Source organism: Lissotriton vulgaris, chromosome 9 (genome assembly GCF_964263255.1).
Source record: "Lissotriton vulgaris chromosome 9, aLisVul1.2, whole genome shotgun sequence".
Lineage (NCBI taxonomy): Eukaryota > Metazoa > Chordata > Amphibia > Caudata > Salamandridae > Lissotriton > Lissotriton vulgaris.
The window spans coordinates 223,419,394-223,447,131 of NC_141697.1; the positions used below are offsets into that span (position 1 = coordinate 223,419,394).

At 48.0% G+C, this 27,738-nt stretch overlaps 1 protein-coding gene across 1 annotated transcript in view; it reads left to right on the forward strand.

Moving 5' to 3' along the window:
* TOGARAM1 (TOG array regulator of axonemal microtubules 1) overlaps positions 1-27,738 on the forward strand; it is an 871,068-nt gene that overhangs the window by 211,262 nt on the left and 632,068 nt on the right. The window lies entirely within an intron of this gene.

Genomic DNA, 27,738 nt, shown 5'->3' on the forward strand with positions numbered 1-27,738 from the left:
GATGAGCTGGAAAAAATGAAAACTGAGTTGGACACACTCAAGGCTGTTGGCCTAGAAAAATGGAAGGACTTTGCCAATGGTAAATGCCTTATGACAGACGACCTAGCCATTAAGTTATGAAAACCCCTCTCTGGGTCCACCGCCAACAGCAGCAACACGCTAGATCTCACTACCTACTCTGCAGGTCAAACCGTGGACGAGGAGCTAATGGACAACCACCAGCTTCCTCCAATACCCCAGGAAAGCAATGAGGTGTCAACTTTCTTCTGTCGCTGTTATCGACTCCGATTGGGGTGGGGGTGGCTGACTAGAAAGTATCAGTGAACATCTAACGAGTGGTGCAACATCACCACCGTCAACTGGGTGCTGAATTTTGTAGAGAATGGGTACGCACTGCGTTTAAAATCACAACCTCCGCAAGTTCCATCAAAAACCTCTTGCCATCAGCAAAGGCTTCTACAAAACAAAGGCTTCAGTGTACTTCCAAAAGAGGCCATAGAGGCGGTCCCCCTCGCTGAGAGGAGGAGCAGTGTATTCTCTGTATTTCCTAGTAAAGAATAAAGGCCCCAACAGAGAAGTCATACCCATTCTGGACTTGCACCTCCTAAACAAATGCATAAGAAAGCAGAAATTCAGAATGCTTGCTCTCCACCATATCAGGGGAGCTGGATGCGTTCCATCAGCCTTCAAGATGCCCACTTCCAAATCTCAATTGTCAAGAAGCATCAGACGTTAATAACCTTCGAAGTGGCATCCAAACATTACCAGTACAATCTGCTGCCATTCGGCCTGAAATCAGCTTTGCATACATTCTCCAAGTGCATGGCTGTTGTAGTAGCAGATTTACAAAGGAAAAGCCTATTTGTCTGCCCATACCTAGATGACTGGCTGGTGAAAATCTTCTCTCCAGATAAAGCATGGAAATATTATCATGTTTGTATTGAGAACCTCCAATCCTTAGGTTTGCAAGACAATACTGAGAAATCCACCCAGATTTGAACTCAAAGACTGCAATACCTAGGTGCAACCCTGGAAACCTAAATCGCAAGTTTGTGTTTCGGGGGAGAGATTATTCTCAATTCTACCCATCAGCCAGACAGTTTGTTTCACTACTGGGGTCAATGGCCTCACACATATGCCTAGTCCCCAGTTACTAGACTTCCTGTGAGGCTGCTCCAACAGAATTTGGAGGATCAGTGGAACCAATACACTGACCATTGGGACAACAGACTCACTCTACCACAAGTGGAAAAGAGTTCTCTACCGTGGTGGCCTTAACTGAAAAATCTACTTATCGGTGTCCCGTTTCACCAGGACACTCCAACACAAACGCTCATAACAGATTCATCTCTTCCGGACTCGGGGGTTCACATGTGTCCCCTACAGATGGCCTGTGGTCCGCCAATGAGCAATTAATGCCATATCAACATGCTGGTGCCGTTTGCTGCCCATATAGCCATCAAGTCCTTTTATCCCTCCATCCAAACCAACGCGCTCCTTGTCCAGACGGACAATACAGCCATGATGCACTATCTGAACAAGCAATGGGGCACTCACTCTTGCGCTCTATCTCTGAAGTTCAGGCCATCTGGAATTGGCTCATACTGAGAAAGCTAACTATCTCGGCAGATGACCTGCCAGGAGTGCACAACACACAAGCAAACTCTCTCGGCAAAAGATACGACTAGATTCTGCATCACAAAATCATACAAGACATTTTTTGAGAGTGGGAGGATCTGTTCAGTTCAGTTAGTCTTTATTCGATAATTTACAATCATAAAAGACACAATACATACATAAAAGTGTCAGTTAAAAGGGTAAAACCCTAAAAACATACATTCATACAAAATGAATACCAACATTATCGAAATCCTAATTAATCTATACTACTATTATAAAGAAAGAACTTTGAACCTTTGAGGCGGGTAAACTCGGGAACCACAGCGCCAATCCACACACCTGATATATCGTTGAAATTGTCAGGGTGTGCAGATGGACATAGGCTATATAAATTCAAAAAATATACGTTATTTAAAACATTTACGAGAGAAAAAAAGTAGTCCCATGGAAGTAGCGCCGGCCGCGACGTGCATGCTGACATCAGGAGCGCGGGGAGGAGCGACGTCCAGGAGCGTGAGAAGGAGCGGCGGACATGAGCGCGGGGAGGGGCGGCGGACAGGCGGGGAGGAGCAGTGAGGAGCGGCGGACAGGCTGGGAGGAGCGAAGAGGAGCGGCGGACAGGCGGGGAGGAGAGGGGAGGAGCGGCGAGGAGCGGCGGACCAGTGAACTCAGGAGCGCGGGGAAGTGGGGCGGATGAGATAAGGCTCCGGGGGACCCACGGACAATGTCGGGGTGGGCGGGGGCCCTGAAGCCAAGGTCGGGACGGGCTGCTACTCCGGGGGACCCACGGACAATGTTGGGGCGGGCGGGCGCTCTTAAGCCTGATTGCTCCTGGACAAGGTCGGGACGGGCTGCTAGTCAATAATAAGTGAAATAAGTAAAATCAATCCGATAAAATGCAATCCTACATCATTCTATGGACGAGAGCAAGTTTGCACTGGACACTCAGGCGCAAAATTCAGTTCCCGATCAGCCTTCAGTTTTTTCCTCCTTAATGCCCAGGACCGACTCAGAAATTTCGCAGTGGCGATAACAATGTCTGCACGCGTGTTCTTTGTCAAAATGCGCAGAGCCATTATGCAGGATCTAGTGCCAAGATTGGAACACAATGGCTTGAGCCACCTACAACGGGGGCCTATATAAACCGGACACACGAAGAGTGCATGAGGTATTGTCTCTTCCTTGGTATGGCAAAAAGGGCAGTTGGCGTTCATGGGCTTTTTCCATTTAGCAACGAAAGATCTTAAAGGAATAGTACCCACACTGAATTGAGGATATAATTTCCTAGCGCTATGTTTTGTAATCAAATTCCAGTATGGTTCAAGTTTCGATGCAAACTTGTGTTCTAAGAAAATACCTGTGAGCGAGGAACTTCCCGCCGCTGACAAGGTCTTTCTGGTGATCATATCCCAATAAAGCACTTTGAAATCATTTTTACTGGGAAAAGAATTTCCTATTGGTTCATCCCACAAGTGACCAAGTCCCATTTGCTTCAAATTATACTTGATTTTCAGCGGCCATTTAATTTTAGAAGATGAATCAGTACTCCTGATGTGCATTACTACGCTTGCATACAGTGACAATTCTGGGGTGGTCCAAAGACTCCTCCAATAAGCTACGGGTCTGAAACCTACGACCTCATCAAGGGCAATACAGCCCAAATCTAAAAACAAAGGCTTCACGGGTGTTGATTGTGGGAGGGCGGTCAGGGATCTCATGAACTTATTTTATGCTGGTACTAGGGGTAAAAGATTTTCGAACCCCCAAAGTTCGGCGCCATAAATAATGGAAGCTTTAATTTTCCCATTATAAATAGCCACTGCTGGCCCTATGGGTTTTGTGTGGGACAGTTGATGTTCCTTTAGGAGAACTCCAGTCAATTGATTATGCCTTAAAACTAAGACATTTAATTGGGATAGCCAGTTCATCTTCCTTACCATTGTTACCCCTAGATAGGTGAATGTAGCGGTCTGTTCCAGTGGTACATTATCCAGTACTACCCTACCGTTGACACATTTATACCTATGCAATACCATGAACTTGGTCTTGTCCGCGTTTACCCGAAGCTCGTGGTCATTGCAGAAAACTACAAAGCGATCCTGGGCACGCTGCAGACCTGACTGGGTTTTAGAAAGAATGAGCGTGTCGTCTGCAAACATTAGTAGTGGTACCCTTGAACCAGCAAGAACGGGTGCATCGGTTGAAAAACTGGAATAATATGTAACGACCTTATTTATAAATAGGGAAATTTGCGGTGGGGGCAAGGACACACCCTTGCCGCACACCCTTATTAACTGGAAAGGAATCGGTTAATTCACCGTGCTGCCCCCACCTTACTTGAGCATAGTTTGCCTCATGCAGTTTAATAATAAAGCAAAGAATTTCTTTCGGCATCCCGGCCGCCTTTAACTAATCCCACAGCTTGTGGCTGGGTACTAAATTAAATGCTGATTTTAAATCAACAAATGCTGCATAAAGTATTCCCCCTGCTAAAATAACTGTGGACCAATAAATCATCGTGAATCTAAGTACTTGGTCAATGGTGCTGACGTGGGGCCGAAAACCTGCTTGGTAGGTAGATAAAACATCCTTATCTATAATCCATTCATTAACTCTACCTAGCACAAGTCTCGTAGCTATCTTTTGTAAGGTATCTAATATGCTTATCGGCCTATAATTGCTGGGACTTGCACGGTCTCCCTTTTTATATATAGGGATAATTTCTGCCCCACATCAAGTGTCCGGTATTGGCGCACCACTCGCTATAGCATTTACAATGATATAGATATATTCCTTCCAGATCTTCCTTTCCTTTTTGTATAGGTCGGCCGGAATGCAGTCCGGACCAGGCGCCCTCCCAGCAGGGAGCCGGTATAACACTCTGTCAATCTCTCCTTTGCTAAATTGTAAAACTGCCTCGGTGTTAACCTCAGGATACTCATTACATGTGCTATGGGGGCTAGCTAGCAAATTGGCCTTGAAAGTGCTGGACCCAGAGTTCAGGATTAACGTTATTTACTGGTGAAGATCCAGTCTGACTATTACTCCCAGCCTAATTACATTTGAAAGGTGCCGGAACGCAATTCCACATTCCTCATTATACCACTTGGGCGATTTTTTTAATAGGTGGCTTGTACGGCTTCCTATCTTTTGTGAGTAATAGCTTAAGTTTTGCGTAATGAACCTCATGGGTCTTCATAAGATCTAGGGGACCATTGCCATTTGTCGCAAACAACCCCATCAGTGCTAGAGTCTCTTCCGTGGTTGACCTAATCTGCTTTAAAAGATCTTCGTCCTCTACGACCACTGCCCATTTTAACCGGCGTCGGTCTTGGGACAAGGTAACCTCTCCTATCGAGAAGGCAATGGCAACCTTTGGGCGATCTAAACCAGTCATGATTAGGGTCAGTAGTAGAGGGTCATGATCACTCTCCGGTCTATGGAGTACCACCATATCCACTAAACTAGACCAGAGCTCTAAACGTATAAATATATAATCGATCCTACTACTCCTGATCCCATTAGAAAATGTGACACAACCTTCCGTGTCTGAGGGAGTTCTCCCATTGGTAGCTCTGAGCCCCCGCCCTATGGATAGACTTTTCAATTGGAGTGCTGCCTCCGTCCATTTGCTAATTGGTGCCAACGAAAGGGATGGTATCCCCCAGTTTTGATCCTCCTTTATACTAAGGCTACCATCATCCAGACCCAGGGGCTCGAATGTACAGTTAAAATCACCCACCATAACCACAACACACGAGCTAGATAATCCATCCATAAACGTGTCTAGGAGGGCTATGGTTGGTGATGCTTCCCCACCCGGTATCCCTCTCGAATAAACATAAATTAGTATCAAATCCTGCTCACCATCAGAGGTGATCTTTATAGGAAGGATATCCAGACTATCTATGGGTAATTCCTTTGTTTGGACAGTTGACTGTTGTTTTACCCAAATTGTCAATCCCCCACTGGGTCTCCCCTTCCTATTAGAGATTGCATCCATAGTGTAGGCCAGGTACCCAGGGCGATAAATTGTATCTAATGACCAGTTCTTCTGGAAGTCAATAAAATCGAACCCCTCTATAAAACACGACCAATCAGAGGACGTAGTTTTGTGGAGTAAACCTGCAATAATCCAGAAAATCACGGAAATTGCAGGAAAAAGTGGGCTCCCAGAATCAGCTTGAGCTAATGGCACAGTCACACGCAGAGTAATAGCCTCCACGCGAAGGGGTCCATTATCTAAATCTAGGTCTTCAGTGGGGGTGTGTGTACCACATGGTACCAGTAACTGGGTAGGTGATCGTAGTCAGTCGTATTAGTCTAGGTCTGACAATGGGGCGAATCTGTTGGACAGGGGAACCTCCTGTGGTTGGTTTGCATAACCATAAGGTACCCGGGGTCGCCTGCCCATCTCCAGGCGGCTTCAAACGTTGGTAGGGTTAGACCCTAATTTATAAAAGTACCCTAATGGCAACATAGTCACCCTGTCCATATGACTACTCATCACCCGACCCAGTTTATCCAGCAGAAATTCTGTTACATGCACATTGTTAAAATTAACATCAACACAGTCACCATTCTCGTCCTTCCTGGTGGGTCCAATCCATGGTATGCGTCTAGCCATGATTATATATTTGTCCATACCCTCATCCCAGAACCCCGCCTCCCCCAAAGGATTATTCAACCAATGTAATACTTTACATAATAATTGAGCTGTGGATTCAGACTGAGTTTCCCGCAGAGGAGGATTTTTTTTTTAGGACTAACACTAGGGGGGTAGCTGCCAGGAGCAAGTTAAAAATAGGAGAGGTGGTTTGAGCGATGTTGTGACCCACACCTCTGGATCCCTCTGTTCCATTAGAGATACTAGTTTGTGTGTCCATTGAACAATGATTAAAATTAATGTCCCCCTTTGGTGCCGATGCTGTCAAGGCTCTGCTATCACGCGAGGTGGTCACTATGGCTTGGGCAAACTCGCTTGATTGGTTCCCTGGATCTTCGTCAAACCTAAGTACCCAGGCTGGCTTTTTAGGTACTGCAACTGATATATTAGTTGCGATCCCTGGCACATTTGATTTCGTATTTATTGTATTTGGAAGCTGTGTATTGGATAAATCCAAGGCGGGAACCAAGCTCCCTGATCGCTTTTTGTATTTAAGCCAATTTGCTTTTAATGCGCAAAGAGACCCTCAAGAGCAGCAAATAGTCTTGGCCAGGGTTTCATAGTTGGTCAGTCTCTCCTCTATCCTGCTCAGTCTGTGCAAAATTAGAGTCAGCAGAGTTTTCAGTGTGCTCTCAAGTCTCTTCCATATTTCCTGATCGTAGTTCAGGTTTCTTCCACCCATAGCAGCGGAATTGGAGTCCGAGACTACCCGAGCGATGTCGGATGTTCTTACGTCGTCAGCTAAAGCACAGCCATTGGTTTTATTGGGCCTAGGCACTTTTGCCGTGCAGGGTCTTTGGGGGCCACCTCCCCGCTTCCTTTTCACAGCCAGATCTTGAGTTGGTTGATTGTTACTGCTATTTCTGACTGGAGACCTGGTTGTTTCTCATGTGGACATGCTGGCAACAGTGTTCATTTGAATTAATGGTGAAGTAGTAGGGTCCTCAATTGACACAGAGAGTGAAGGTGCATTGTTGCTCTCTAGATTCTGAGACGGCAATACAGTCAGATTTACTGCTGAATGAACAGGGGAGCTGACTGTAGCTAATGAGCCTAGGGTCGATCTTTTGCGTAGCTGCGGGTCTAAAGATAACCGACGCTCTGTTATCTGGATCTATTTTTCCAGGACAGAGGTGGCCCTTAATATGAACTGGTCGAACGTCCGCGTCACACTGCCCCCCTCGGTTGTGCCTAGTCTCTTCCCTTCACGTTTGCTCATCTTGTTGTACTTGTGAAAACACCAGTCCCAAATAAACAATTAACAAAGTAGAGGTCTCCCAGTGAATTACAAGGTGAAAAGGACTGCCCTTGCATGGTGAGTTGGCTTAGAGGGAGGGCCAGGCCCAGCCTTGTCCGGTCTCCGACGGGCCTGCCCTTGGCCCGGCGCACACCCGGTCGCGTCCCGCGAAGCGGAAGCGGGAGCAGCGAGGATTGAAATTGCCCCCTGCAGGCACAGGTGAGGGCGATCACGGCACTCTGGCTGCTGGGACCTGTAGTCCCTCCTGAATCCAAAATCCACAAAGGCAAGAAAATGTCCGAAGGAGGATCTGCAAATAGGCCTGTTTGCAGATGAAGGCAGCAAAAAAAAAAAGACTTCGCATCCAGGTTCTACCTACCAGGAACGAAGGGGAATTCCGTTTGATCGACCGGTCCAGGACATTTCTGTACATGTTCTCCTCCCATTCCCCCGATACTGACAGTCCTCAACAAGCTATAGCGAGCCGAGGCTAGAAAGACCCTCGTAGCTACAGAATGACCTCAACAGTGATGGTACTCGGATCTCCTCCACCTGTAACAAAGACAACACCGGAGACTGCCATGCAGATTGGACCTACTGCACAAACCCAGAGAGAAAATTTTCCACACCAACCTTCCCTCGCTGAACTTGACAGCATGGCTCACCTGCTTACAGAAATTCCCCTGCACAAAGGTAATTTTTCTTGATTCCTGTAGTGAAAGATTTCTTAGAGGGATTAGAAGTTTTTCTCACACCTGTGACTTCAGCTGACTCTTGGGTCATATTACAGAGAACTTTCTATCCATGCTTTGTAAAGGCCAGTCTGATTAATTCCTGCACAGTTGTGCAGGTGGTAGTGATTTTTTTTGGGGGGAACAGGTCTAACAAGGTATGTTTCTGCTGGTCTCCTACATTGAAAGCGTCACCAGTATCAGAGCAGACTGCTTAAGCCGGTGTCGATCTTTGCCACCCGTGTGATGAAATTCTAGCGTGGCAGTCTTGGAGGTCTGGCATCATCCAACCATGTAGCTCATTCCTTACACTATGATGGGATATTGTACTGGATTGGCTATGCTTTCCTTCCAAGATTTATCATTCAAAGGGCGTTTCAGAAGATGTGGGTGACCTTGCCAGATTTGGTGTTCCATAAAGGGTCAGTAGGTGAAATATGTGCCTTTTAAAATGCTGCATAGTTTTTGCTCTTAATATAAACTGTATTGATGTTTCAATTGCCATTGCTGTCTTTAGTTGCTAATATACACCACTCTGTTACCCTTATGGTTAGGTCTACACTACATATATAGCTTTAATGAAAAGTTTGCATGTTTACTATCAAAACATTTATTGACATCTTACACACACCAAGAGTGCCAGCTTATTACTAATGTATTACCAATAGCAGTAGGGCTTCATCTTTTCTTTCGAACCATTCACAGCCGTTCATATAAGCCCATCATCTAAGCATTTTTGCATAGAGGGGGCTCAGTTTTTTCAGGTGTGATGGGTGTCTCCAGATTCCTCCTGGAGACACCTTGCAGGAATAATCCATGTGCATGACCTATATCCATGTGCATGACCTATTCTCAGCTAGTTTTGGAAGATCACTTTGACCTGTATAAGTATCAAAAATTAAATGTTAGTACAGTTTTGAAAAGTTAGTCTATAAACAAAGCAGATCAGTTGTGCAGAACTTAGTAGTTTTCATTGCCAATCATGATGGAGGGCTTTGGAGGTCTGGAGTTAACTAGGTTCATTTAGTAATGCATAGTTAATAATGGGAAGAAATGAATGAAGAAAACCATGTATTCTAACTTTTATTTAATTATTAATCAACAATCGATAAACAACTCTGATATCTCAGGATGTAAATAAGCTTTTGCAGCATGAATCTTTTCTGGATTCACGCGCTGTGCATTATTCTGCAATCTAGTGGTTAGGTCTGGAATTGTTGTTTTTGTCCTCTTTTTGTTTTCTTTCTTAGTGGGCGTCGACATACCACCATTGGGTGTCCTCTTGTGACGTCAACGTGCTTTCTCTGAAAAGCTCCCACCTTTGGTCGCCATCTTCAGATTATTTTTTCCGCCATTGGGTCTGGATCGTTACAGAAGGAGCGCCAGGAAGTTGAAGTGAAGAATCGAAGAAAATAATAGGAAAAGAGAGGAAAACTTAAAAGGACGACAAATCATGGTACTGCAAGTCGAATCGAGGTGCTGGAAGGTCCCGAGAAGAGAAAAGAAAGCTTTGTCGACAGGAAATACGTGTACAGGGGGCTCCCCGTACGTGTAATGAACAAGACACCATTTACCTTAATTGCCACCATAAGTATGCCCAGAATGACCAGCATCCGGTCTCTAATCTCTGCTTACCAGTGGATCATCGAAGTGAAGATTGCAATGCGTGATCGGCGTTTGCCCCGAAGACGTTGAGAGTAAGAGAGCGGCAGAGAAAGGACAACTACAACATGCAAGGCCAAAGTGCGGCACCATCAGTGAGAGACCTGGGCCACTCTAGCGACGGCGAGGACAATGGCGCCGGAGGGCCAGAGGGTGACAGACATCGACATCCAAGTCGTGGAGGTCAAAAAGAAGACCACAAGAGGTAAGAAAACAGTCCTGAAAGGTGGACTCAAGGGTCCTGAAGGGAGCATCTGTGTCGAAGCACTCGACGACCACTGTGGCGTCCCAGAAAAAATAATCCATAGGATCCTTAGACAAGGAATCTGTAACGGTAAAGACCCTCAAAATCCAAGGCGTCGAAAGACGATCATGGAAGAGACGCATCGACATCGAGACAAGAGCGGTCAAAAAGTGAAAAACCAGGCACGACGCATGAGTCAACGGACATGAAGTGAAGTGAAGAGAAGTGAGGATTTGTAAAGCGCGTTGGCTACCCAGGGGCGTCCCAGCGCTGTAGGAAGCTTGAGCTGAGTCAGAGAGGTGGGAAGGGGGAGCATAGTGAAGTTTTGGCATTGTCGACCAGCAAAATGAGGCCTGAAGGTTTCGATGCCGAAACGCAACCAGCGGAAAAGACTCAGTCAAGCACTAAGAGAAAGTCAGAGTCTTAATGCCGAAACGCACGCTTCGGAGATCAAGAAGAGAAAGAAATGACTGGAAGCTGAAATGGGGATTATCTTACAACGTAATAAGGAATTAGACTAAAGCTTAAAGCAATTCAAGATACCGCCGATTATCTTGACAGAAAAGAGACAGGCGTCTAGGAACTAGAGCCCACGATAATGCCTGACCCGTTTGAGGACCACAAAGAAGAGTTATTTTTCAAGGAAGAAGATGAGCAAACCAATCTGGAGTCCGAAACCTCAGAGGTTCAAGATCTGTAGTGGCAAGATCTCGACACAGACTCTCCTGAGGAAGCTGTCGACACCTAACCTTCGAGTCCTTCCCCTCCTGACGACATTGGGATGTAAAATCAGGCCATCAAGAAGGCAGCAGAGAGCTATGGGGTGCAACTCGAAGAAGAAAAGCCTCAATAGTGTTTCTTACTCGAAACATAATGCCTACGCAGTCAAGAAGCCAATTCCTTCTCATGCTACCAAGCGTACTAGACTACCGAAAAGAGGCATTTAAAGAGCCTCCCACATGTAATGATGGATTAGTCTACCTTCAGATTCTTCACCTTTTGAATATCTCAGTCTCTAGTCTGGATCCTGAAATGTGTGATGTCACTGGAGCTAAAAAGCTTCTCTGTCGGTATGATGTCCGTTCCCTTCTATGGGACAGTTACAACCATGTTCAAGAACGCAAGCAATGTTCAGCACTTTAAAAAAAAGCCATGAGCCCCTCTAGAGTGTTGGTTTTCTCTAGGAGTCTGATGGCCTATTTCATAGGAGGTATGCCGTGGCCCTGCCACTCCGCGCCCTTCACGCTGATCCTTCCCTTGACTACGGTATTATGTGTGAGTACGGCTCTGACCCCAACGCCAACATCAGGATCGACACTGTACAGTGATGTCACAGCCACTTGTCGTTCTGCATCCTCCTGCTTCAGAGTCTTACCCCAACCTCTCTATGGCGCAGCAAACAGCAGTGCAGTCATCACCACCAGTGCCTCAGCCATCACCAGCACCATAGAGGACACTGCCCTAACCACTGTCTTCACCTCCAGTGGCACCACAATAAACTTAGCCAGACAATCTGCAATTGATATCTTACCAGCCCAGAAGGCATGCACAGGGACTGTTAGGAGAAGGAAGATACTTCTGTGGGGAAACTTACCATTAAGGTGACCCCAGTGTGGACGATGGCACATTGGAACCCAGTTTCGCATGATTGAAAGATGCCAGTGATTTTGATACCTTTCTGGGATGGGAATTGCTACTCTAATGAGACTTCCCCTACTAAAGGTGATCTCCTATAATGCAGTCAGCAGAAAGGAAGCGGACATGTTGGACCTTCAGCAGCCATCGATAGAAGCCAAAGCAAACATTCTAACCAGATCATGCATTCCACCTCCCGCACTGCAGAATCATTGCTTCCGTTCAAGGAAGCGCTGACTGGGCCTGTATTGGCAATATGGGAAAAGCAGCCATCTTCTTCTGCCATTTCAAGACAGCTGCCCGGCGATTTAAACCAGGTGTGGTGATCCCACCTTCTTTTCACCTCATCCCTCTCCGGAGAACCTACTGGTGCAGGATTCTTGTTCATCAAAGCTGACTCCAGGTTCCTTTCCCTTACACATTCGGGCAGGGGATCAAAGTAAATAGAGCAGTTTGCTAAGAAGATGTTTTCAGCATGGTGCATGACTCTCGCGTCTATTAATGCCACCTGTCTTTTTGGTAGATACATGCCTTGTTGGATGCAGATCAAGCAACCATTTCCACTTTATCGGATGACTTGCAATCGAACGTTCTGTAGCTGTATGGGGATGAACATCCTGCTGTTAAGCAGGTGATGCATTCAGGCTTGGATAGTGCTTATTCTTTAGCTAGTACCATGGGGACATCATCTCCTTTATTCGCCATGCCTGGTTACAGAGTTCGGGGTTTTCACAAGATGTACTGTCTACACTGATTGATCTTCCTTTTGACCGAGCTCTTCTCTAAGTGTAAAAGCCTCTCTGCACTGGAGCGATTTAAGGACACAAATGCAATGGCCAGATCCGTTGGTTCCCAAACCAGAGAATGTGGTCAGTTTTGGAACATTCATGGTTTCAATAGGGGCTTTTCTTTTGCAGGCTGTCAGCAGTTCGCCAGTTAGCAACAACAGACAAACCCCTTTACAAACACAGTAGAGGGCATTGTAAAGGACGAACATGGCCACTACTCCCCCCTTTGTCTTCGTCTTCCCCATCACCACACGGAAACTGCCCTAGTTCCTCCTTACCCTTAGCAGTGTCCTCCTTTCCACAAGCTTAGAGGTCCATTACTTCAGAGTTTTGGGTTCTGTAGATTGTGGACCTGCTGATTTCCCCCTCAGCGCAGAGGAAGAGGATGACCCACCCTCTCTCCCAGCTTACCAGCCAAGTTCTCAGTTCATCTTCTCTAGTGTCTCGGATTCAGGCAAGTCAAAACTCATGGATGAGAAGAGCAACCTCCTGAGGATGCTACATCCACCTTGATCTGCTCCAGCTCACGCCTTAAGACCACTCCTCATGTGAGTATTGTTGCTACCCTTAAAACTCACAAACTGCTGCATGTGGGAGCCACTCACTACCCCTCTAGGTGTCCTGTGCCCAAGTTGCTGCCACCTCCCAGTGCGACACCATTCTCTAGTGCTGGTCGACACCAAAGCAAGGCTTTGGAGTCGAGAAAAAAACCCTTCCAAGGGCCTCAATCCTCTGGTCGGGGGACATCCATCTGTGCCGCATCTTTGAGACCAGCTTCGTTTTCTAGGCCAAAATTGCAGATACCAACTTCTGGTCCGACACAAACTCTCCACGTTGAGAAACACCCCATTTACGAGCGGCTACAGGAGCTCAACGAAAGGCAGAGGAGTATGATCATGCACTGGCACAGAGGCAAGATCTCTGCTTTGGATAAGACCCTCCCCAAGAAATGCAGATTAGCTTTTGAGGAGGCCTACCATTGGACTCCTCATGCTTGCCAAAATGCTTAAAGGCAAATCACCACCACCATCATGGTCTCCAGAGTCATTGTCCTCGCCACTGCCGCAAACTCCATCACGGTCTCCAGAGTCGTCGTCACCGCCACCACCTTCACCATCACCACCATCAGGTCTCCAAAGTCGTTGTCTGATACTGGCAGTCCTAGCTCTAATTTCCCCCTGCCAAGGACTTTATCCCATTCTACACAGATGCTCTGGGGATCCGAGGGAAGATTATGATATCGACCCCCAGACAGACCCTGATCTCAAACATCTCCTAGTAAGGGCCTTCCCACAACATGACACTACGTCATACTATAGAGTATGACTTCCTAGTAGTTCTCAAAGAGAGAGAGGGCTCTGTCAAGTGCCTTTTAGCGTTGAAGTGGATGGTTAAATCTGTCCTTTGATCTTTAAGAAGCTGGTGAAAGCTTGTGTGGTGACACCACTCATCAAAAAGAAATATGAGGCAGCACCGTCTGACCAGCTATATCTGAGGTCATGTCCCTCCAAACTCTATAGTATTTACTACTGCTAGGAAGAGGGCAGCAGCCCAGGCCACTGGGGATGCTCTGCCTCCTGACAAGGGGAGTAAGTGGATCAATGCTGCAGGAGAGAGTAGTGATAGGTGCAGCCAATTTTGTAGGCCTCCTTTCCCGCTACGATAGAGCCCATTGGGGGGCAATGGATGGCTCCTTAAGCATCTCTGTGATCAGTATTCCAAGCAAAGGGAAGAACTAGTGGACGAAGGCAAGGCTATTTCCAATGCAACCATCAGGTGTGCAATGGATGCAGCATATACAGCAGCGTAGGGGTGGGAATCAACACCTTGGTCATACTTCAGGGCCACTCTTCGCTCTGAGTTTCTTGCTTCATGCCAGAGGTGCAACAGCACCTTGTCAACCTGCCTTTTGACAGGGAAACCTTGTTCGGACAACAGGTTGACACCATGGTTTAGAAGATCAAGAAGGACATAAAAACAGCCAACTTGATGGATGCCCTTCAGGTTCTTTCTGCTAGGGGCTTCCTTCATAGGCAGCAGATAAGGAAGCGGCTCCAAAGCCACCGACCCAGACCAAACCCAGTTCTACCATCAGCAGAAATAGGGTGATCTCTCAGCGTTGCAGGGGTTTCACATGCGGCTTCTTCAGATGGAATTCTTCTGAGTGCCTTGGCAGAGGGACCTCTTGTAAAGAAGCTTCTACCTCAAAAAACAGGCTTGCACGGCATCTCCTCGATTCCACAACACGTGTGGGGGGTGGGGAGGAGGGAAGGCTTGAAGGGTTTCTTCCTCACTGAAATAAGAAATCCCCACCATCTACTGCAGCCTTTCTATCTCTGAGCATGGCTACACCTACTGCTACTGCCACTTTCCCACCAAACATTCCTCCTGCATCCTCACCCTCAGGCCAGAACTTGTCATCTTGCTACAAGAAGAGGGTTAGGTGCTCCTACTCCAGGGAGCCATGAAGCCAGTGCCCCATCAACAGCAGGGCCCCGGCATCAACTCCCTATACTTTCTGGTTCCCAAAAAGGACGGGTCCCTTAGACCATTTCTAGAGCTCCGTCCTCTCAACAGGACGGTCATAACATTTCCGCTTAGTCACCTTACAGGATGTCATCCCCCTACTGGCAACTTCATCTGCACCTGATGTGTACTATCACATCCCAATCCATCCAGCTCATTGGCGCTACTACGACTTCTCGATAAGCAGTCAAAACTATCAGTTCAAGGTACTACCATTGGCACTTGCCAAGCATCTTTAGCGACTGTTTACTTGAGGTGGGTGCTCACCTCAGGAGGGAAGGAACTCGCAGCCCACCCTACCTTGATGATTGACTGATTAAGAGCGTAAGCACACAGGAATGCCTAACCCATTCCTAGGCCGCAGTCTCCATGCTGCACTGCCTGGGGTTCAGAGTCAATGTCAACAAGTCACACTTGGAGTTGCTTCAAACTCAACACCTCAACACGCCGGACTTTCTCCTACAAAACCACGGCCAAGTCAGACCCGTGAACCCCAGACAACTCAACCTATCAATTTTGCTCCTAGAGTTCAGTTATCTTCCGCTACCTTGAGTGCATGGACCTACTCTGGGAAGCCTGTAGACCCACTATACACCTGCTATGTGGAAGCTTTTTGTCCACTGCTGTACTTCAGAGAGCGTAAACCCTGTTACACATGTAGGGCAAGCCATCATTTGCTACCTCCTACACTTACAAAAGTCAGGGCTAGCCTACGCGTCAAATTGGCCATATTTAAGTCAGTCATAAGTCATAAGTCATAACATTTATATAGCGCACTACATACCCAGAGGGTTTCAAGGCGCTTAGGGAGGGGAGGAGGATTATTTGTCAAATATCCACGTTTTAAGCTGCTTTCTGAACGCTAGGTGATTCTGGGTGAGGCGAAGGTAAGCGGGGAGTGAGTTCCATGTTTTGGCAGCCAGGTATGAGAAGGATCTGCCTCCCATGGTGGTCTTGTTGATGCGAGGTACAGTGGCGTAGGCTTGGCTGGAAGAGCGAAGTTGGCGGGAGGGGGTGTAGAAGGACAGTCGAGAGTTGAGGCAATCTGGTCCGATGTCGTAGAGTGATTTGTGTGCGTGGGTAAGCAGTCGGAAAGTGATTCTTTTATTGACGGGTAGCCAGTGGAGGTCTTTAAGGTGACCAGAGATGTGTTCGTTGCGTGGGATGTCTAATATGAGCCTGGCTGAGGCGTTTTGGATTCGTTGTAGTTTCTTCTGGAGTTTAGCGGTGGTACCTGCGTAGAGGGTGTTTCCGTAGTCCAGTCGGCTCGTGACTAGAGCGTGGGTGACTGTTTTCCTTGTTTCGGAGGGGATCCAGCGAAATGTTTTTCTGAGCATGCGAAGAATGTTAAAGCAGGAGGAGGATACGGCGCTGACTTGTCTGTTCATTGAGAGTGAAGAGTCCAGGATGACGCCAAGGTTCCGTGCGTGGTCTGTCGGGGTGGGTGCATTTCCGAGGGCTTCCGGCCACCAGGAGTCGTCCCATGCAGAGGGGGATTTACCTAAGATGAGGACTTCTGTTTTGTCTGAATTCAGTTTCAGACGGCTTTGTTTCATCCATTCGGCGACTTCTTTCATTCCTTCGTGTAGGTTAGTTTTTGCGGTGCTGGGGTCCTTGGTGAGAGATAGGATCAGTTGAGTGTCATCCGCGTAAGAGATGATGTTGAGGTTGTGTTGGCGGGCGATGGCCGCGAGGGGGCTCATGTATACGTTGAAGAGGGTGGGACTGAGTGAGGATCCTTGTGGTACGCCGCAGATGATTTCAGAGGCCTCGGACTTGAATGGTGGGAGGCGGACTCTCTGGGTTCTTCCGGTGAGGAACGAGGTGATCCATTCCAGTGCCTTTTCTTGGATTCCGATGTTTCTGAGGCGTTGTAAAAGGGTGTTGTGGCAGACTGTGTCGAAGGCTGCAGAGAGGTCGAGGAGGATGAGGGCGACTGTGTCTCCATTGTCCAGTAGAGTTCGAATGTCGTCTGTTGCTGCGATGAGGGCGGTCTCAGTGCTGTGTTTGGCTCGGAAGCCAGATTGTGAGGGGTCGAGTGATTTGTTGGCTTCGAGGAAGGCGGCAAGCTGGTTGTTGACAGCTTTCTCGATGACTTTGGCCGGGAATGGAAGAAGCGAGATGGGGCGGTAGTTTTTGAGTTCGGTGGGGTCTGCTGTTGGTTTTTTCAGAAGGGCGGTGAGTTCAGCGTGTTTCCAGTCTTCTGGGAAGGTGGCGGAGTTGAAGGAGCAGTTGATGACGTCTCGGAGGTGTGGAGCTATGACGGAGTCTGCTTTGTTGAAGATGTGGTGAGGGCATGGGTCTGTGGGGGATCCAGAGTGGATGGAATTCATCAGGCGGATGGTGTCCTCAGTGGAGATTGGGTTCCAGGCGTTAAGGGTGTTAACGGGGGGAAGGTGGTCAGCTGATGGTAGGGTGGGTTGGCTACCGGGTTGGTTGTCAAAGCTGTTGTGGATGTCTGCAATCTTGTTGTGGAAAAAAGAGGCTAGGGAATCACAGAGGGTTTGAGAGGGGGTGATGTCGTTGGAGTTGGCCGAGGGGTTGGAAAATTCCTTGACGATGTTGAAAAGTTCCTTGCTGTTGTGGGCGTTGTTGTCAAGTCGATCCTTGAATGCTGTTTTCTTGGCTTTTCGGATCAGTTGGTGGTGAGTACGGATGGTGCTTTTGAAGGCGTTCTTGTTGCTGGCGGATGGGTCTTTTTTCCAGGCCTTCTCAAGGGAGCGGCACAGTTTCTTGGACTTCTTGAGGTCATCGTTGAACCATGAGGCCTTCTTGATGCCAAGTTTGTGTTGACGTTTTTTCAGTGGTGCTAAGGTGTCGGCGGTTTTGGATAACCAAAGGGTGAGGTTGGAGGCGGCTTCGTTGGCGTTAGAAGAGAGGGCTGGGGAGGTTTGAAGGAGCGATGTGGAGATCTGCTCCGTGGTGATTTTGTTCCAGTTTCTTTGTAGAGTTGGTTGGAGGTGGATGATGGGTTTCGGCTTGTTGTAGGTGAAGTGAACGCAGCTGTGGTCAGTCCAGAGGAGATCTGTAGTGTGGTTGAAGGAGACATGGTTGCTGGAGGTGAAGATGGGGTCGAGAGTGTGACCTGCGATGTGGGTGGGGGCTGTGACTAGTTGTTTAAGTCCGAGGTTGGCGAGGTTGTCCAAGAGGGTGGCGGTGTTGCGGTCGTTGATCTTTTCAAGGTGGAAGTTGAGGTCTCCCAGAAGGATGTAGTCTTTGGAGGGGAGCGCGTGTGGAGTGATGAAGTCCGTGATGTCTTCACTGAATTTTGCGCGTGGTCCTGGTGGTCTGTAGAGGAGGGTGCCTCTGAGTGTGGTCTTGGGGTCGATGTGGATCTGGAAGTGAAGGTGTTCGGAGTTAGCGAGGTTGGCGTCAGAGCTGGTTGAGATGCGGATTGATTTCCTATGGACGATAGCGATTCCTCCTCCTGTATGGTCGGTGCGGTCCTTGCGTGTGATCTTATAGTCATCAGGGATAGCGATGGCGATGTCAGGGGCGGAGGAAGCGTTCATCCATGTTTCCGTTAGGAAGGCGACGTCTGGAGAGATGGTGTCTAGTAGGTTCCAAAGGTCAATGGCGTGCCTGTGGACCGAGCGGGTGTTGAGAAGGATGCATTGTAGGTGGTTGGGGTCGGGAGTCTGTGGTGTGGTCGTAGCGGAGATGTTGTCGGTGCCGCTAAATTTGCAGGAGAAGCAGGAGAACGGTCCATGGGTGCGTCCAGGAGCGGCTTGGACGCAGTTGGGGGCGCGACCGGGGTTAAGGGATAGGAGGGTGGCGGCATCGTAGGTAACGCGGGGGGGCAGGGCAGCGTGAGGGACAGGGGGTCTGGCGCTGGGCGCGGTCCAGGCGCGGACGGGCGTAGACGGGCTTACCTTTGGCGCACCTTCGGCGTGTCCGTAGCGCGTGGACGCTGCGCGTGGGACCATCCGGCTTAAAAGGTCGTTGGAGGGGGCGGAGCGTGGGAGGGTCAGCTGGGAGGCGGGGTCAGAGAGGCTGGTCAGGGGAGAGGACAAACACAAAATGGAGGGCAAAGTGAAACTAAAAGCAGCAGTGAGGGCACAGTACAATGATAGTCAGCAGGCAGCTAAGGCTCACAATTCCACCACAATACCTCTGCCAAAGCGTCACTCAAAGACTAACATTCAAACAGAGTGCAGCAATGAGGTGCACGTAATTGACACAAAGCGCCAATCTAAATTCAATTACCAGGGTTCAAAGCGCCAATCAGCTACGAAGCGCTAGAGTGGAGGAAAAGATACACGCTGTCACTTACAGGCTATGTGGCACAGAGCGGAAAGCGGAAATAACAATAAAATTGCAGCAGTCACTATTCAGATGTTGGCAATTAAGTATTTAAGTTGCTGCGCGCGTGGGAGCTTCAGAACGCGATAGCGCTTGTTGAAGGCAACAATACCAGGCGCAGACAGGCGAGCTCGGGTGCACGGGGCTTCAGCTGTGGTGCAGGTGATGTCAGGAAAGATTCAGGCAGGAGATCGAGGGGAGCGACCGTTCATGTATGCATGTATGCAAAACAGAGAACTCTTCTCTCTTCATAATTCTTGTAATTAAAGCATTTACGGAGGGCCTTAACTGTGTTATTCCCCCAAGGGATAAAATATGCAAGGTGAATACTTATGAGGTTGAATATTTAATTTACTTGATGCTAGTTTAAGTCAATTAGAAGTTCAGATAAAAGATGCCCACTAAGCAAGAAAAGGACAATTTAATCATTTTTTTATTATGAATTGGCAAAAGTAGGTAGCCAGAACGTAACCATGTTTGTTGGGGCACTTTTGCATGTAGGTTTTGTATACTCAAGTTCTCATTATGGAATCATTTGATAAAAAGGTTGTTCTGGGTTGAATTTATGTTGAGATTTTAATTTCTCTGCAATTTCTTACTAGCAACCTAGCTTTTAATATAGTACGGAAAAACCAAGACTGGTCTGGGCAGGGTAGTGGTTGCATTGATGTCTTCGAATTAGTGCAGGACAACTGAGTTGCACCCATTATTTTGGACTTGAGTCTTCATGGATGAGCTTTGCTTCATAGTGTGTGGGGGGTGGGTTGTATGTTTGATACCAGGGTGTTTGTCTGATGTGTTAGGTTTTGGGAACTTGTGTTGAGCATTGAATGATGGGTATGGTACTTTAAATAATGTTAATTATGTATTGGTGCTTTTAACTGGTCATGTGAAAGCATGGGCTCAGTTGAAATTTGCATAGTTATGTTGCATACATCGAACTGCAGATTCCTCCCCGTAGAATACTCGACATTCTACAGACTAAATCCGGAAAACGTTTTCTATAGCAGTGCTCATGGCTGACCCAGGACACTCATGAGAGGCAAAGCTGTCTACTGGTGTTCCTCTGTTTTAAAAATTATTTTAAATGCTGCTATTTGCACATTTCAGCTTTTAACTTCACTGCTTCTTACCTGATTTACACGCAGCGCTCCTCCCCCTGGTAAAAGCTGTGTTCAATGCTCTGGGGGTGAGAGGGCCTCGTGCTTCACTTCCGCTTTTGCACTTTAGACGCACAGGGCAGCGGTCTAGTTGCTATTCCCGGCGCCGGACAAAGCTGCATAAAAGCGCCTGATGAAGCGACCGTGCAGCGGACACGCGCAGTGGGCCCGCCAATGGCAAGCCCGTCTGCGCCCGTGACGGAACGGGCCCAGGGGCCTCGACCCCTGCATCTTTTCCATCAGGTCACTACAACTACTCAAGTGCACAGTTCCATCAGATAAACAGCGCACTAACCGCTAACTGTTATCATCATATTCAGTGTGATAAACCAACGAAAAAGTGCCCTCATTGCCCGTTCACTCTCCCCCCCCCCCCAGGATCATTACCCCCCTTTCTGCCCACAAGCCCTATAAAATCTTTCTATTAAACTGCAGATCTCTGCCTCAACATACTACAGAGATCTCAATGCTGCTACAAGACTATGCCCCTGAGGTCTTATTCCTAACAGAAACCTGGCTCAATGCCAGTTCAGAGCCTGACTTTGTGCAAACTCTCCCCCAGGGGTACCTGATACAGAGGGAGGATAGAACAATAGGCAAGGGCGAGGGGATTGCGATCCTTTATAAAGACAACCTCACCTGTCGCCTACTTGGGAACCCACTCCCAGACTGTGAGAATGTGCACTTCTTGATAGAATTAACCCCTCTCCTCTCGCTCACCGGCATATTGATTAATTGGCCCCCAGGAGCGGAAGGCACCTTCTGCAAAGCTCTGTTAGAAGCAGCCATCAAACTAGCTAGCACAGCTGCGAAACCGCACAAATTAGCTCAAGACCGTGTGACTTTTCAACTGTCACAAAAGGTTTTGCGAGCTACCCATGTAAAAGGACACTGCCTCTATCTGGTGTTCTCCAACTTGGAGAACCTTATAGGAAATGACCTCATTCCATGGTCCGACTACTTCCTCATCCCCCTTTCGTGGTGCCCTCAAGTTTCTGCTTCCCATGCCCAACCCTCACTGAACTTGAATCAGTCCTGGTCCACGCTCCCTCTGGACATATGGGCCCAAGAATTGGTAAAGACCAGAACTAAGCCCGATCCCAGTCCAGTTGAAGCTAACAACGATTTCTGCAGTTGGATAGTGGGCTCGCTGATTCTGGTCCTCCCAAAAACTTTGATCAAAAAAAGGAATGGTCCTCATAAATCACCCTGATACACCTCGGAATTACGCACTCTGAAACAGTACTGCAAGGTACAAGAAAGAAGCTGGAGGAAAGACTGCTCTCCTAGCGAGAAGCTCGAAAACAGAAGAGCCGTTGGCATGTATAGATCAGAAATTAAAAAGGCACAGGCCTCCTTCTATGAGGCAAAAAAATCTGCTAGCCTCCTACTCCCTTAGAGAGACTTTTCTCATCATAAAACAACTCCTCAAAAGCCCGGTTCCTCCTGTTGCCCCCGATACTTCAGGCCAACATTGTAATAAACAGGCAGAGTTTTTTAACACCAAAATTCAAAATATTCTTAAACTGCTGCCCCAAGTTGATGAGGAAAACGATACTGCTAATGAGCACATAGGTCAGGGTCCTCCTCTTGCCAGACACTTGTTGGTGTTTATCCCTCCTCTTCCCCAGGAAACTCTTCTGACTTTGATTTCCTCTGTGAAAAGTGACTTGCCTAGGGATCCTGCACCTATAAATGTACTGAAAAAGGTAGCACCCATAATTGCCCCTACCATCGCGCATGTGATTAATGCCCCACTTACCACAGGAGTAGTCCCCCCTAACTGGAAAGGGGCAATGGTGAAGACACTTCAGAAGAAACCCAATCTGGACCTGACGGATCTAGGCAACTACCGCCCCATTTACCTTCTGAATGGTATTGCCAAAATCGCAGAAAAATATGTCAACCACACTCTTAAACTTTGTGGAATCCCTTAGTTTGCTACACCCCCCCAACCCCAGACAGGATTCCGCCCACATCAAAGTACTGAAACTGCTCTGCTAGCGGTGGTAGATGAAAGCAGAAAGATCCTGGACTCAGGAGGGTCAGCTGCCGTCATCATCCTTGACCTGAGCGCAGCATTCGATATGGTGAACCATCGCATCCTGATTCACTGTCTCAGAAACATAGGAATAGCTGCCACTGCACTGCAATGGCTGCGCTTGTTTCTGGAGGGACGTTTCTTCCAGACTTTTGAAGGAGAAAGGAGTTCTAAACCCCTGCCTTTGCTATGAGTTGTCCCTCAGGGCTCATCAATTAGCCCAACTCTTTTTAATATATATATGGCCCCTCTGGCGGCAATCGTGGCCCCTTTTGGAATCCATCTGGTGACCTACGCCGACGACACCCAATTGGTCGTAGCACTCAACCGAGCAACGCAACAGACTAATGCCCTACACGCATGCCTAACGGAAGTCTCTAAATGGATGATGGCATCCCACCTGAAGCTCAACGGTGAAAAGACCGAGATCATGATCCTGGGCAACCCCTCAAAATGTGATACTAGGGATCACTTAGCCAGCATGCATGGGCCCAGCCCCGGTACCCAAAACCGAAATAAAGAGTCTGGGCATCTGGTTAGACCGGACCCTGACATTCAAGTTGCAAGGAAGGAAGACGGTTGCCACCGGTTTTGGCTTGCTTAAAATGGCCAGAAAAGTGCTTCTTCTCCTTCCTCCCCAAGCTAAGAAAGTCCTATTCCAATCGCTGATACTATCAAGAATAGACTATAGAATGGAAATGCACTTTATTCGGGGGTCCGACTGCAGTATTCACTAAACTGCAAATGGTCCAGATCAGTGCGGCTAGCCTACTGTAGGGAATACCAAACCCCGTCCCAGCCAAACCTGCCCTTCACTCCCTTCTCTGGTTGCCAGTGAAAGAAAGAGTTAGCTTTAAAGGCCTCTGTGTTGTCCACTAGTCCCTGCAGGGGATCGGGCCACCTTTAATCTCGACCATGATCCGACCCTACAAAGCGAGTAGGAAACTCCTCTCGGACGAACTCTACTTAGTTGAAGTTCCTAGATTAAGAGGTCCAGAAGCGGCGGTCGTCTCTTTTCCCTCAATACAGCCAAACTCTGGAATGCACTGCCTCTTCACCTCCGCAGGGAACCCAGCCACCTTGTTTTCCAAAAACAACTGAAAACACTTTTGTTTCCCTAAATCTCAGTCTGTGATTACTAGTCATGCTCAGCGCTGGGAGGTCCCCGGGTAGCCATGCGCTATACAAGTGTTCCTTTTATTTCATTTAATTTCATGCGCACTCTAGTGGCTACACACGGACACTGCCCCCCTGACACTACCCCTCCCCGCCCCAACCAAAAGTAACGGAGTGAAGCCACTCCTGCATGGTGACGTATTTCTTTCCAACCCTTCCGACAAGGAACCTGAGCTTCTCTTCCTACTTTTTTTTTGTTTAAATATGTTTATTAAGATTTTTACATTTCCTGGTACAAGTTGTTGTTGCATCATTGAAATGTCATGGCATGCAATTACAGGTATTTAGTTAACAATTTGCTTTTTCAATGTATCTAGTGATCTTATCGTACATCAACACAACTTGGGTAGGGTGACTTGCATCTGCCCAGGAGTCATCCTCCAGCCAGGCCTGACATGTTGTAGTTTTTCATGCGGTGTCTTGTTGGGCTTGTATCCTGGTGGTGCGGGTTGGTGTTTCGCCCTCACCTTTACCCATGTATGTCATCCCTAAATCAGGATTCGGGAATGCGTTCCCTGATGGATAATTTTTGCTTCGAAACAAACCAAGGGGGGGAAAACAAACCTGTGAACTGTGGGGGGAGATCAGGTGTAAGGGGGAGATAGGAGGGATCGGGGGGAAGCGTTGTGGTGTGCAGCAGTGTGACCGGCTATGAATGCTTACTGTAGTGTCGATACGTGTGCCGGATGGGGGGAGAGATGGGTCTGCGGGGCTGCATAGGGATGTGTCTAGTCTGTCCTAGATATTAATGTGGTGATGAGTGCTGTTCAGCTAATCCAGAGGGTCCGGTACCTGTGTTGTGGGGGGTAGAGATGAGTGTTGGGATTGGGATTGCGTTGTTTCAGGAGTTACTTCCGCTGTCGTTTCCTGTATGAATTAAAAGAGCATCTGTGCCCATTCCATTGAGACTGGATGTTTGCGTGTCCCTTTGACTTCCTCATCTCTGAGTGCCTCTTCCTCCGCTGCTCCCCATTTTTTCATAGCTCCTACCCATGCCTCCACTGGGGGTCCCGCTGCTGCCCGCCAATGCATGGCTATTCCCCTATTCGCTAGGAGCAGGGCCAGGGATGCGAAACGCCACTGTAACTTATCAGGTTTTTTTGGCAACATACTCCCAAGGCACACGTCTCCCATGTGGATATGTTTGGGAGACTGGTCGCCACCTGGAGCGACTTTAGGATCTTATCCCAGTATTGCCGAAGTGCCAGGCATTCCCAGAACATGTGCTTAAAGTCCACCTCTGAAGCTTGGCAGCGGGGGCAAGCAAAATGCGTGTTGGGGTAAAATCGGTGTAGTCGGTTGTGGAGTTAGATATGTTCGGTGTAGGATATTATATTGTATGTTTTTGAAACGCGCATTCCTAGATACTTTTTTTGGGTATTCCAGCGCTCTTTCCTACTTTTTATCATGGAACTCCCGACCCACCTCATCCTCCCATATGTGTCGCAACGCGTCTAGGGGGCATTGACCAGCTCTTGGATCGCTTTGTAGTGCCATGTGACCAGGTGCCGACCCGTGCCCATACGAAGGATCGTGTGCAAAACCGGGTGTGTTGGGGGCTTCCCCTCGCGGAGATCTCAGTAGCGTCGACCACTATCTAAGAGTTGTCTATGTGTAAGGAATTGTCCTGGCGGGAGGCCGTACTGTACTGTCAGTTGGGCATATGTCCTTAGCTGTCCTTCGGCAAACAGGGATTCCACCTCGGTTATATCGTGGTCCGTCCAAATCCGGAGGGCCTCTGCTGTATATTTATCAATCCGTGTGAAACCCGCCAGTGGGAGCAATGGGGAGTATAGGGCGGTTTCCTTAGACATGCGATGTATTCGCAACTGAAACCTGCAGGGAATATGATATGTAGGTGAGGATTTGGTCCCTGGCATCAATAGTCTCCGGACTGCCGGAAGAGGTAAGCGGCCTGCCTCGGTGACTGTTTCTCCTAGTGTCGCTCCGCAACCCAATGAGATAGCCAATGGAGTTGTGCCGCGAGGAAGTACGCCTCAAATGATGGAGCCCCCAGGCCCCCTCCGGTTGTGGGCAACTGTAGTGTGTTAAGGACTATCCTATGTCACCCACCTCCCCAAATCAACGCTGTGAGCAATGTACCTAGTTCCTTAAAGAAGGATCTTAGCGGTATGACCGGAAGGTTTGTGAAATGATATAACAATCTGGGGACCATAATCATTTTAGCAATGGCTTCCCGTCCAATGGGAGCCAGGGGCAATGTTTTCCAAAAATTGACTTCTGTTCGCAGCCCCGCTAATGTCTTTCAGTGGTTTCCTTCATACAGGTCGGCAGGAGAGTGATATAGGCGCACTCCCAAATATCAGGAGGCCAATGCACTCCAGGTGATGGTCTGGGTTCCCACTGTGATGTCTAGGGGCGCCAAGTGAGGACTAAGCGGGAAGATCGTAGACTTGCCCCAGTTAACTTTGAGACCAGAAGTCGCTTCAAAATCTTGCAGTGTTGACCATATAAGGGTGAGGTCACTGGTAACGTCTCAGACGTAAATCATGAGTTTGTCTGTGTATATTTATACAAAGTGAACCGAGTCTGCTATCGGAATTCCCCATTTTTCCCCCTTCTCTTCTTAGTCGTATCGCTAAGGGTTCTACTGCCAGGGCGAACAGAAGGGGGGACAGAGGGCATCCCTGCCTTGTTCCCCGTTCTACTGGAAAGGACTCGGATATTAGTTTGCCTATCCTGACTCTGAAGGTAAGGCCACTATAGAGAAGCTGCGTGTACGCCAGTAGAACAGGGCTTACATTTACCTTCTGAAGGACGGCAAACAAGTGCGGCCATAACAGGGTATCGAAGGCCTTTTCCAGGTACATAATCAGGCATACTGCCCGTGGGAATCAGTCTTTTGCCTGGTCTTGGATCTGAAACAGCCTGCGCAAGTTCTGAGAAGTGTTGCGCCTTGGGACGAACCCACATTGGTCTGGGTGTACCAGTGGTGGTAGGATTTGACTATAGCGATCCGCCAGTATCTTGCCTAAAATTTTTCAGTCCACGTTCAGCAGAGCGATTGGTCTGTATGTCGCAGGGGTTGTCTGATCTCTATGTGGCTTCGGGAACGACACTAAGATCGACTTGCGAAGAGTGCGCAGGAGCTCACCCCTGGTCAGCGCGTCTTCAAGCATGGCCGCCAACCGGGGTGCCAACTGAGTTACAAAGGTGCTATAATACAGAGGAACCCATCCATTACTGGGGCTTTGTTGCGAGCCAGTGTTCTAATTGCGCTTATTACGTCCGGGGGTTTGATTTTTATGTCTAGTTATTTTTGGTCTGCAGAGGAGATGCTGGGCATGATTGATGGACCCAGGAATGTGTACAGGGGATCTATACGTGTTGGTGTAAAAGTCTTGGAACACCTGTAATATGTCTATCTGAGAGTGCCTGTTTGTCTTTGAGTTTTGTAATTGGTTTCGCCTCTGAGTCCTGCTTAACTAACCACGCCAACAGCATTCCGGTCCTGTTACCCTCTCTGTGTACCTTGGTGTCATAGGTTCTAAAGTTTATTTACAGAGATCGCGCAGGGTTTCAGCATGTACTGTTTTAGCATGTGCAACTTGTGCTGGGGTGGCTATCCCTTTATTGCTATCTTTCGATAGCTCTGACAGTCGTGATTCTGCTGTCAATAATGCCTTCTCCAGTGTTTTCCGCTGAGCTTCTCTTCCTAATTTGTCGGATTTTTTGATGATTCTCAAATGATTTCATCAGACTGCTAAAGTACGATGCCTCCATCAAAAACTAGAGGTTGCATGCCATGTAATGGCTGCAGTAAGTAGTTATTGGTCACTGATCCACGTGAGGTGTGTCTTTGGTGTCTGGGTTTAGACCTCACTTTTAAGTCATGCAATAAGTGTGCCCTCGTGCATCTGAAGCAGATCCGAGACCAGGAGGTTCAACTGTATTTAGCTCAAGTCTCAATCCAAGGCGTGTGTGAAGAC